A 13,055-nucleotide genomic window follows, 5' to 3' on the forward strand; every position below is an offset into this window, starting at 1 on the left:
TTTACTTCATTTAATTTAGATTTCCATATCCGACTATTATTATTATTATTATTATTATTATTATTATTATTCAATTTTTAATTTTAACAAAATTGGAATTAAATATGATATGAAAATCAATAAAGAAAAACTAAACTTATGGCCTTCTGCGGAAAATACCCTGTGCCTAGCAAAATATGTTTAGATTCAAAAAGATTAGAAACGATCAATTCTTTTACATATCTCGGATACACATTATCTTTTTTCGATAAAGTAGACATTTCACAGAAAATTTCTAAATACACCAAAACAATGGGAATAATTAACAACATTATGAAACCTTCCCTAGTACAAAGGCATACTCGAATTCGTCTTTACAAGACTTTGGCGAGACCTGTACTTTGTTACGGCAGTGAGGCATGGACATTGAGAAAGAAAGACGAAAGCAGAAAAACGGCCAATGAAATGAAATTTATGAGATATACAGCGGGATATACGAAATGGGATCACAAACGCAACCTGAAGATGTAATGGAAGAATTACAACTAGCACCTGTAATTAATCATGTAAAACATTATCGGAACAATTGCATTAATCATCTGCATCGCATGCGTAGAGATAGAATCCCAAAAGTCATGCTCCACTATCGTCCAAACGAGAAGAGATCTCTCGGTCGTCCAAAGAAGCGCTGGATTGAAAATTCAACTGAGAGATCGTATGGCCTAATACTTGAAGGGAAGATTATTATTATTATTATTATTATTATCATCATCATCATATCCCTCACGTACTAGACCCTACAGGATCTGTTACGGTCTCATGCCAGCGCTTTCGTGGTCTTCCCAATTTCCTCTTTCCTCTTGGTACATAAGTAAGTATCTGTTTAGGCCATCTAGTGCGATCCATCCTTTCGACATGTTTTTTCCACTGAAGTCGATATTGTTGAACAAAATTAACTATAGGATCCATTTTGAGTTCCTGCAATATGTCCACATTTTTACGGTGTTCCAGCAAAGAGCATCCCGCTGTTCGTCTCATGAACCTCATTTCAGCTGTCGTCAGCCTTTGCTCATCAGCTTTTCTGATTGTCCATGCCTCGCTACCGTAAGTGAGGACCGGTCGAGCTAGTGTTTTATATACCTTTAGCCTTGTATGTTTCTGAACATGGGAGGATTTGAAGACGGCGTGAATGACGCCAGTGATTTTTATAAATTTATATATTTTGTTTGACATATCTTCATCAGTGATGTAAGACAGGTTATAACCTAAATAGTTAAATGAATTAACACGTTCAATTAAAGTATTATTTATCATGATCTTACTTGGAATTGGGTTCTCTCCCGAAAATGCTATGACTTTTGTTTTCTCTTTTGAGATTTCCGTATTGAAATCAGAGGCGATTATTTGCAAATTATAAATGGCTCTTTGTAAAGCATCCTCTGTTTTAGCGATAATAACCTGATCGTCGGCAAACATTAGTGTATCGAGAACTGTGTTTCGATTAATTTGAATTCCAGCGTGATGACTTTGCCTCCAAATGTATAAAATATGGTTCATATATATAATAAACAACAGAGGGGAAAGACCGCACCCTTGTCTGACACCTTGGTTGATGGAAGTCCAGCTATTAGTTCCGCGTTCAGTTCTTATGGCAATTTCATTTTGTTGATATAAATTATAAATGGAGAGAATGATTTGGTTTGGCACATTATCATAGCGTAAAATCCCTAAAAGTTTATTTCTATCAACTCTATCAAAAGCTTTTATGAAATCAATAAAAGCTAAGTGGGTTGTAATATTAAATTCTCTGTGCTTTTAAATTAAAATCTTCATGGTGAAATAGCTGTCACAACATGATCTTCCTTTTTGGAATCCATTCTGTTCTTCAGTGATTTTGTCTTCGTAAAGATGTGATAGTTTATTTTTGATTATGGCTGTATAGATCTTATATCCAGAATTGAGAAGACTTATACTCCTGTAATTTTCACATAGTTTTTTGTTTCCTTTCTTATAAATGGGTACTACAATGGCTTTTTGCCAACTTTCTGGGGGGTTTAATCCTGCCCATATATTGTTTAAGAAATATAAAAATCGATAGGTAAATTCTTCTCCAGCGTATTTAAAAAGCTCGAAATTTAAATTATCTTCGCCTGGGGCTTTCCCGTTTTTTAAACGTTTATATACTTCAATGAGTTCATCATAAGTAATAATATCTGTTGTGTTGTTGTTGGAATTCTTTAATGTAAGAGAGATGTTTTTGTGAAACCATATATTTTTAAAGTAAGCAAGTAGAGATTCGTTAGGAATAGGGTTTATAACAACATTTTCTTTTATCTCCGAATTTATTTCTTTTAAAATTTTGAAAGTTTTGGGTCTTGGTAATGTTAAATCTCTTTCTAATCTTGAGACGAAATCACTTCATTTCTCTCGGTGTCGCTTTCTTGTTTCCCGTTTTGCAATTGCTCTCTTTCTTCTATAATCAATTTCATCTTCAAGCTTTTTTGTTTTGCAAAAATCGGAGATATGCTTCTCGGTTATCATTTATCACCTTCTTGATATCCTCATCCCATTTCAGTATGCCTCTTTTTCTCTTCTGCTTAATATTTTTACGCCAATACTTTCAAATGCAGCCTTTTTCAAAATATCTGTTAAGTTGTTCCATTCTTCCTCTATATTATCCGAGATTTTGATTTTTTGAAGATATTCCTTTAAGAGACACTCATAAAGCCATTTAATACTATCATCTCTCAATAAGTCTACTTTAAAAATAAGCCTATTGCTTTCTTGCTTGAAATTTTTAATATTTCTTTTATGCCATGGTGCTGGTATTCTAATAGGGGATACAATTAAATAATGATCTGTCTCTAATTCAGGACCTCTACAAGCTTTGACATCTAAAACGAAGCTAAACAATTTTTGATTACAAATGACATAGTCAATAATAGATTGTGATCCTCTTGCGTGCCATGTATATGTGTGTATATTTTTGTGTTTAAAGAAAGAATTATTATTGTGTTATTAAGTTATCACAAGCGTCGGGTATTTGTCCGATTGCAGTGTTAATAAGTACATACATAGAAGGACAACAGTGAATAATTGCACTTCTAGCAATCGTATGTGACAAAAATTGGAACGGCATAGGGATCACCAATTAGTCATTTTACTCCAAATAAATACCGGTAGGTCCGTAAGATTTTCTGCTCCCATAGAACTATCCAGTTGAAAACGTTTCCGTAAGTACAATGAACGGGCGATACAATGTTACTGGTCCTTCTTGTTGTGCGAAGTTGTAAACAACTCTGGAAGTTAATTCAGGAGACTTAACACGTGGTTTATGTGAGCTACCAGCTCATGACACATAGAAGGATTTATTTTGAAGGTACTAATTATAGACCGAGAGAACACACGGCTTACAGGGAGCCCTCAGCCTGCACCAACTATCTAATTATAAGAGATTGATATTGATTTTTACGTTATTAATATGACAGCATCAACTACCGAAGTTAGCCTACATATCAATGATTTAATAGGTGCTGAGAGTTCGTTGAACAGGGTAGGAAACCAGTTTTGTGCAATAAATTACATACACGGAATTTTTCTTTTTCGTTTGTTAGTGGGAAACGGTCATTTCTCCCAAACTCTTCGAAACTTCAAAATATACACTTTTGTGCAATCGGCACATGCTTTCTCATTTTTCAATCACAGAGACGTATGCGGTTTTATAATACAGGATGTCCGAGAGGTTCTGCGTTATAGGCGATATCATTAAATTTGCAGTGTGACAAGTTGTCTCGAAGAGAACTTTCGTAATCGAAGGATAGGACGCAGAGAATCCAGAAAATGGTCTCCAAGGTCGCCAGACTTAAACCTCCTTGATTTTGCCTTATGTGGTTATCTGAAGGAAAAGGTGTACAAATTGAAGATTCGTGATCTGCAACATCTACGAACACAGATCGAGGAAAAGCGTCGTGAAACCATGTATAGGCCTTTCAAGTGGTGCAGAAACTTCACACTTCCAGCGCTCAGTACATTTCACAACAGCGAGTTACAGTGAATTGAAAAAAGACCACAAGTCCAGGACACGTTGAATTAGAGTATTTATAAAAAGAAAAAAAAATGTAAGGTTTGAAGGAATTTGAAGAATTCAATGTGCTACGTACATGATTTTTCATACTCGTATTTCTATGTTTGTATGCATTTTATTTTATTCAAAATTTTTAGTTAGAAGTACATTTAAAGTTGTTTATAAGATAAAAAATATGTCAAACAATAGAAATTATTACGCTTTAATAAGAAAAGTAGTCACTTTAAAATAGCAAACGCTTTTGAAGACAATCAGTTTTTTGTGTCTCCTGAAAAATTTACTCAAATGAAGATGTGGATTTTCTGCATTTCACGACTCATATTAGTTAATACCGTGTGTAAGTTGAACAGCTGATTTCCATATAATGTTTTTTTATATGATAGTACCAAACACAAAAACCAAAAATTGTAATTTTATTTTCCATGTAGTTCAGCCCTTTTTACCTCACTGACTATTTCATACAAAGATGGTCTCTCAATTAAATATTGCTACAAAGTAATACGAATGGTTAAATAAATAAATAGACAGACAGACAGGCATAGATAGATAGATAGATAGATAGATAGATAGATAGATAGATAGATAGATAGATAGATAGATAGATAGATAGATAGATAGATAGATAGATAGATAGATAGATAGATAGATAGATAGACAGGTAGACAGACAGACAGACAGACAGACACAGACAGACAGACAGACAGACAGATAGATAGATAGATAGATAGATAGATAGATAGATAGATAGATAGATAGATAGATAGATAGATAGATAGATAGATAGATAGATAGATAGATAGATAGATAGATAGATAGATAGGTAGGAAGGAAGGATGGTAGATAGATAGATAGATAGATAGATAGATAGATAGATAGATAGATAGATAGATAGATAGATAGATAGATAGATAGATAGATAGATAGATAGATAGATAGATAGATAGATAGATAGATAGATAGATAGATAGATAGACAGATAGATAGATAGACAGGAAGGAAGGATGGTAGATAGATAGATAGATAGATAGATAGATAGATAGATAGATAGATAGATAGATAGATAGATAGATAGATAGATAGATAGATAGATAGATAGATAGATAGATAGATAGATAGATAGATAGATAGATAGATAGATAGATAGATAGATAGATAGATAGATAGATAGATAGATAGATAGATAGATAGATAGATAGATAGATAGATAGATAGATAGATAGATAGATAGATAGATAGATAGATAGATAGATAGATAGACAGACAGACAGACAGATAGATAGGAAGGAAGGATGGTAGATAGATAGATAGATAGATAGATAGATAGATAGATAGATAGATAGATAGATAGATAGATAGATAGATAGATAGATAGATAGATAGATAGATAGATAGATAGATAGATAGATAGATAGATAGATAGATAGATAGGAAGGATGGTAGATAGATAGATAGATAGATAGATAGATAGATAGATAGATAGATAGACAGACAGACAGACAGACAGACAGACAGACAGACAGACAGACAGACAGACAGACAGACAGACAGACAGATAGATAGATAGATAGATAGATAGATAGATAGATAGATAGATAGATAGATAGATAGATAGATAGATAGGGTGGACGGACGGACAGACTGTCAGACAGACAGATAGATAGATAGATAGATAGATAGATAGATAGATAGATAGATAGATAGATAGATAGATAGATAGATAGATAGATAGATAGATAGATAGATAGATAGATAGATAGACAGATAGATAGATAAATAGACAAATAGATAAACAGACAAATAAACAATCAAACAAATAAATAAACCAATAAATAAACAAATCAATAAATAGCGAACTAATAGAACTCTATGGAAAGAATGTGAGAAGAAGAACCAGAAAAAGAAAAATGAAATAATCAAACTCTTAGGAAAAAAATAAAAAAAAAAAACAAAAGAAAGAGGTCTGGGCGAAATAAACACATGCAAGACATTGCCTCTTTTTGTCTTTTTGTGCAGGGAATGCAAATTGTCAGATATTGATGGCTGTTCTTACAGCAGATAACTAAAATTAAGTTCCTACTGTCAACTGTCGACAATCTTCCATGCCGACGCGTACGAAAGGTCGGAAGTTCGAATCTCGACCCGGATGACATTTTTCATTACTTAATTTATCAGCATCTGCAAGTCATTATTTAGAAAGTTTGAAATAACAAAGAGATATATCAGAGTCTGCTTGCTGTCTCTCAGACGGCAGAGCAATCAAGTAAGGATAAGACTTAACATGTGTCATTTTGAAGGAATGTCGGCATCAATCAATGCAGCATATTGGTAGAATGTATAAACAAGGGGAGGTAGATAGTACAATGGCAGCAGGAAGTGCGTCGCGACAGACAGGACAGACACTCGTAACAGGAAATGACGACAACGACGAGCCATACCAGGCGTCTCGGCGAGTACTGATCATGTTCCCCACAGAATTCATGCGTAACGAATAGAAACAGCGTTCCCTACGCATCTTAACAGCAGATCACTCTATAGGCACCTTCCTGCTAAAGAAATTTAATCAATCATGATAGAGTTGGGATAAACTGTTCTTTTAAGAAACAGTTTCGACTGTAACTGTTTCATGAACGAAACTGTTCCAAAATAACAGTTTCAAAGAAACAGTTACAACATCAATGCCAATTGTTCCAACTGTTTCAACCTCTCATCTACTTCGGGAACATGTTTCAAAGCCCTTGAATCGTCTTTAAATCACCTGTTCAGTGTATTATGACAACGAAAGACAGTTTTCGTAGGTTACTGTTAAGGGTACAGTAAATAACTACAATTCAAAATAAATCGATTTTAGTAAAAATAACGCATATAACCCTAGGAGAGTTTAATAACGATGATATTAGCCGATGATATTTTTCGCGGTATATTAATAATTAACACTATGTCAGGGAACGTATTCTCCATCAATGGAAGCTAATAATTAGGAGATTTATTAGGGAATTTGATTCGTGCAATTAAATTGCGCCATCCTACATAGGCTACTGTTGCACGAAGGCCGTGTGGAACATGGATATTATATCTACAGACCGTTCGTCTACGGGTGGGGCCAGGAAAGCGGCCTGCCTGCGGTGTCGCTTGCGGGAATCGTCTATCCGTAAGCTTCCGCTTTCTGTACTATACTCTGTAGTGTTTTAATTTTAAAAGTTTAGCAGCAGTAAAGACTGATGTTTTTGAAACACTAACTTCCTGTGAAACACGTCTTAGAGATTTATTAGGAGTGCGTGTAAATGATGCACTGATTCCATCAATTTTTTCTTCCGTCAATACTCTTAGTTTTCGCTTAGGAATTGTAGCATTTAGCGACCCTGTTGTCTTTAATTTGTTAACAAGACGTCTAACAGCTTCTCTACCCTGAATTGGAGCACCCGGATATTTCACTTCAAATTGCCTACGCATCTCTCTACACGACTCTGTTTTCACATATGCATCATACATAAAAACTCTCGGTTCAAGCGTGAATTTTGCGTTTTGCATTGTTAACAAATTTTGCACACACGCTGAATATTTAAGCAACTGTGTCAAGAAGCTGCACTGTACGTGTTAAATACTGCAACAGCTGGCTCACAACTGATAACTTGTCGACCTTGATGTCCTTGATTGTCGAGCGTGTCTCAACAACTGCGCGCACAAACCGGCGTATCAGTACATGCCGCTTTCCTGGCCCCACCCGTAGGCGAACGCTCTGTACTTTCGATTGGAGGTTAATGATAGCGCTACACATGGCCTTTACAGACAACAAAGAAGAGGAAAACTGTTTAGAAACTGAACTGTTTATCTGTTGGAACCATGTGGAACGTTGAAGTTATCACTGGAGCAGTGTAACACTCTTTGTAACAGTTGGAACAGGTTATATCACGAAACTGTTTCGATACGAAACAGTTTCAATTGTGAAACGGTTTCAAATAAACTGTTCTAGCTTTTTTTACCCATCTCTAAATCATAATACTTTCCTGACACTGGAATTAATACATCAGTCCCGTCTTGCTAACGATATCCCGTTAGTCACAGAACCCATTCTAGGTTTTGAAAAAATGTGTGAGTTTCGCAATTGGTCACACACCTCATTTACATTTTAAGGTCGTCAGCACTCGGTGAAATGGGTAACGGGTAAGGAGTGTATCGCAAAATGTACCGTCGTGCAGAAGGGAGAGGAAGAAAGCATAATTACCCGCCAGCAGCCACGGATGCACGCTAGGGCATCTCTTACTCGTGGGTAAGAGACGCTAGCCCGAGGGTGAATTATGCTGATGACCGCTGTTTTAAACAATCTAAGAATCTTCTGCCACTGGTCAAATTAAAAAGACATATAATAATAATAATAATAATAATAATAATAATAATAATAATAATAATAATAATAATAATGTTTTTATTTAACCTGGCAGAGTTAAGGCCATAAGGCCTTCTCTTACACTCAACCAGAATTAAAACTTGCTTACATAGTTGAACATACAACTGGCCAAAATTTCTTCAGACTCCCGTCTTCACATAAAATTGCTTACGACGCCCAACACAATTTCAAAATTCCTTTCGATTTTCTACTCCATTGAAAATTCCTTTCGGCACCCGGTTCCACAGAAAATTTCTTCCGGCTATAAACCCCATAGAAAAATGCTTTCCACTCCCGATACCATAAAAAATTCTTCCGACTTATGACACCCCCCAAAATCTACTGAATTCCGGCATTAACAAAATTGTTTTTGAGCCAGAACTCCATTTAAAACTACTTTTGACTCCAGGCTACAACCAAAATTGCTTCAGACTCCCAAATCCGTCTCCCGACTCTACTAAATATTTCTTCCGACTACCGACTCAATCCAAAATAAAATTGCTCCCGAATCCACTAAAAATTACTTCCAACATCTGACTCCATCAAAAATTTTTCCCGACATCCGACTACATAAAACATTATTTTCGAAACCTGACTCTGCCAAAAATTACTTCTAACTCTCGAATTTATCCAAAATTACTTGCGACTTTCAAATCCATTTAAAATTTCTTCAGACTCTCTATTGCCTATTCCATTAAAAATTGCCTCCGACTTTCTACTCAGTCCAAAATATTTAGTTTCTAACTTCCGACACTATCCAAAATTGTTTTCGGTTCTCAATACCCACAATTACTTGAGACTTCCTACTCTTCATAAAATTATTTTCTACTCCTGGCTTCACACAAAATTAATCTTCCGACACGATCCAAAATTGTTTTCGGTTATCAATACCCACAATTACTTGAGACTTCCTACTCTTCATAAAATTATTTTCTACTCCTGGCTTCACACAAAATTAATCTTCCGACACGATCCAAAATTGTTTTCGGTTCTCAATACCCACAATTACTTGAGACTTCCTACTCTTCATAAAATTATTTTCTACTCCTGGCTTCACACAAAATTAATCCCGACTTCTGATTCTACCCATGACACATAATAAATGTTAATTACGTTGTGTGAGGTAGGTTTTCAATTATTGCTTCAAACTTCCGACACCCAATTTCAGTATTTTCCGACTCCTCGAATTCATAGATCTGATTTTAGTCTTCTTTGATGAAGGAACATGTAACTCCGAAACTTTGTATGTTTGTGGTAGAGCAAAACCCCAAGAATATCTCACCAATTACATACTTAATTCACTACATTCGCATTTAATTACAAATAGAAGTGTAGAAACGATCTTACAGCAGTTTTATACATAATAAATCAAATGTTATACAGTATTCAACCATTCATAAGACGACACAACACAGATTCATTGCTTTCTTATTCCATTAACATCTTCCGCAGAAAATGGTGGCTACGGAATTGATTTCTTGCCGCTGTCTGCAAGATTTATATTCTTAACTCCTTGTGTTAAATCTTTGAGAAATAGCGAGAGTCAAATAAGAAACGGAAGGTCTAAAACTCGTTTCATTGTGAAGGTCGCGTTTATTGGCAAAGGAAGTGTCGTTAACAGTAATTATGTACTGGACGTGGAGATCCATTAGGGACCATTTCAACATACTGTAGCGGCATTCGCTTTGCAAGGCTTTCAAAGAAGACAAACAAAAAAACAACGATTTTAGTGCATCTAATGACCGGTGAAATGTTGACGTAGTATTTTAAACAACTTTTTATTTGTTTCATCTCTTAACTGTTATAGACATTTTTGTAATTAAACTTGATTCTACACGAAAGTGAGTAACTTTGCATGTCGAGAACTACAACATCCGTAATTATTCAAATTTTTGGTTGAGAAAATCTGATCCATTTTCCACTTAGGTTTCATATGTAATTTATGTCGAGAACGTGAGAGCTGTGTAGACGAAATGGCGTCAAATGATCGTGAGGTGGACATGTGTTCGTGCGCTATTCATACCCCTGAATTGCGCACAAGTAATTTATACAAGGTCATGGCAATGCCACTGTCAAATCTCTTTGAAGGATCTGAGGTTCTGTCGTATATTAAAGAACAGGGAAACTATCGGATATAAAAAAATGCTTAAATCCAAATTCTTAGGTAAAAAACCAAACCGCAGATATGCTAAGGAAACGCTGGATTGAAAGTTTCTTTTCTTCATGAGACTAGAACGATCTCTATAGAGTATTTATAAAATGTCATCTGAATAGAGGAGATTTAGTTACGTAAATTCATTATAAAATGATGATGGCTGAATGTAAGTCTAATGGGTTTCGAGCAATTCCTGGCGATCCCGTAAAATATCAGCAAATAACAACGTATGAAGCATTTACAGTGGGCTGAAGAACATCAGTACTGGCCAGCTGAGCAATGGCGTGAAGTTCTCTTCAGTGACGATTCTAAAATCAACATTGGTGGAAGTGATGGGGTTGTAGAGTGTTTCGGAAGTCAAGTGAAGCACTGAATTCATCCTGTACTCTAAAAACTATGAAGTTTCCTACTAGTATTAGGCTTTGGGAGTGTTTCTCATGCAATGGTGTTGGGCGTATCACGTCCTGGAATCTACCGTCAATGGAGAGAAGTACAAGAAAATTTTGGAGAAGATGTTACCATCAGGAAGGGATTTGTTTGCAGGACAACCATTCATTTTTCAGGACGATTCAGAACTCTGCCATCGTGCAAAAGTGGTCAAAGAGTTCTTACCTGAGCAAGAATATATCACAGCACTATCTTGGCCTGGCAATTCACCAGATGTAAATCTTATTGAACATATTTGGATGATTTTGAAGAATAAAATAAGCGAAAGGCGAACAAAAGTGCAATTGACTGAGGCCATTGTGAACATCTGGTATCATGCAATGCACATTGAAACTCCCCAACGTCTAGTAGATTCCATGCCAAGGAGGTGTCAAGACGTTGTGAGATCAAAAGGCTATCCCACCGAGATAAGAAACTAATCCAAGAAGTGCAAAAGTTTGTTCTTGTACTTACAATTAACAAATGCTACATAGACTGCTATGTAAACAGACATAAATAAAGTTGTTACATACCATTAGAAAGGAAATAAAAAAAGCTTTCATAAAATATATAGATTGTGTTACTTTCTAAACACATGTAACATTAAAACATGATATAACTTAATCCGAAGGAAAAAATAAGAGTTGCTATTAATTTTTCCGGCACTGTAGATGCTTCTATCATACTAATTCGGAGTCTTATGTCTTCACGGGGATTCTGTAACGGAACAAGATTGACAACTGCACGTCTACAAAGACACATCATAGGATCGTGTAATCGAAGAATTGAATTTAAATATCACTTTTATACAATGCATATCGCTTATTCCATCTGATGCAAACATGCATTTCAAACTAAAAGAATACATCCTTTTCAATAATCATAAAGGATGATTCACGAGGATTTACCGCCACTTACGGAGCTTATTTACGAAGATATCCTGAGCAAAATATGTAATATAAACATAGATCTGCTCTCAATATTTTCAGAGTTACACTAATTTGAAGTTGTTAGTACAATACCTTTTTTAGTCTTAAGGGTAAAAGAATGTTATAAATAGAGAATGAACTGTTCAGAGGTATCATTTCTTTAATTGGCTAGTGTTCTGAGATTGGCCACTAAAGGGAAACTAAAGGTGGAACTTAAACTGAGAGGATTCAATTCGGCATCGGAGCTGGAATCCGATGTGGCTTAGTGGATAAAGCGTCAGCACGTAAAGATGAAAACCCGGGTTGGAGTGCCGGTGCCGAAGAGAATTTTTCTCCTCTCCTCCCATCCTTCATCATATGATAATGCAGAATTCCTGCACGGAAATATATGTATTTTGGTACATCACAATAATATGATATGCGTAAATAATTGCTTAGTGATTTAAGACGGCGCTCATTCCGTCTGATCCCGGCCACTTAGTCACGCGTAATGAGTGCACCTCTGTACATTGTGTGTTGGACATTGTGCCAGTGTCACACATCTGTGACGTAAAGGATTCAATCCGGCATCGGAACTGGAATCCGGTGTGGCTTAGTCAATAAAGGGTCAGCACGTACAGCTGAAAACCCTGGTTCGAGTCCCGGTGCCGGTGGGATTTTTTCTGCGCTCTACCCTACCTTCATCATAAAGTAATGCAGATTACTGCACGGAAATATCATACGTACTTCGGTACATCACAATAATAGTGTTCTGAAGCTCAAAATGTGTCGTGAATTCCATAATTGCTTCGTACAGAATTTTTCATTCAACTTTTAACTACAAAATTATATTTTTCTCACTCATTTATCAGAACAATTGTTATAAATCACGTCATTCTTGTACAGCCTTTAAGACTGTACATTAGGATGGAAAATTGAATTGTAAAGAATCAGTTACCAGAAGTCGTGTGATCTGTAGCAATTGTTGTGATGAGTGCGTAAGAATAATGTAATTTTTAGTTAAAATTTGAAAGGAAAAAAAAAATGTGTAGGAAGCAACTAAGGAATTAACAACACATTTTTAGCTTCAGAATACTAGCCAATTAAAGAAAGTATAGC

Source organism: Periplaneta americana, chromosome 14 (assembly GCF_040183065.1).
Source record: "Periplaneta americana isolate PAMFEO1 chromosome 14, P.americana_PAMFEO1_priV1, whole genome shotgun sequence".
NCBI lineage: Eukaryota > Metazoa > Arthropoda > Insecta > Blattodea > Blattidae > Periplaneta > Periplaneta americana.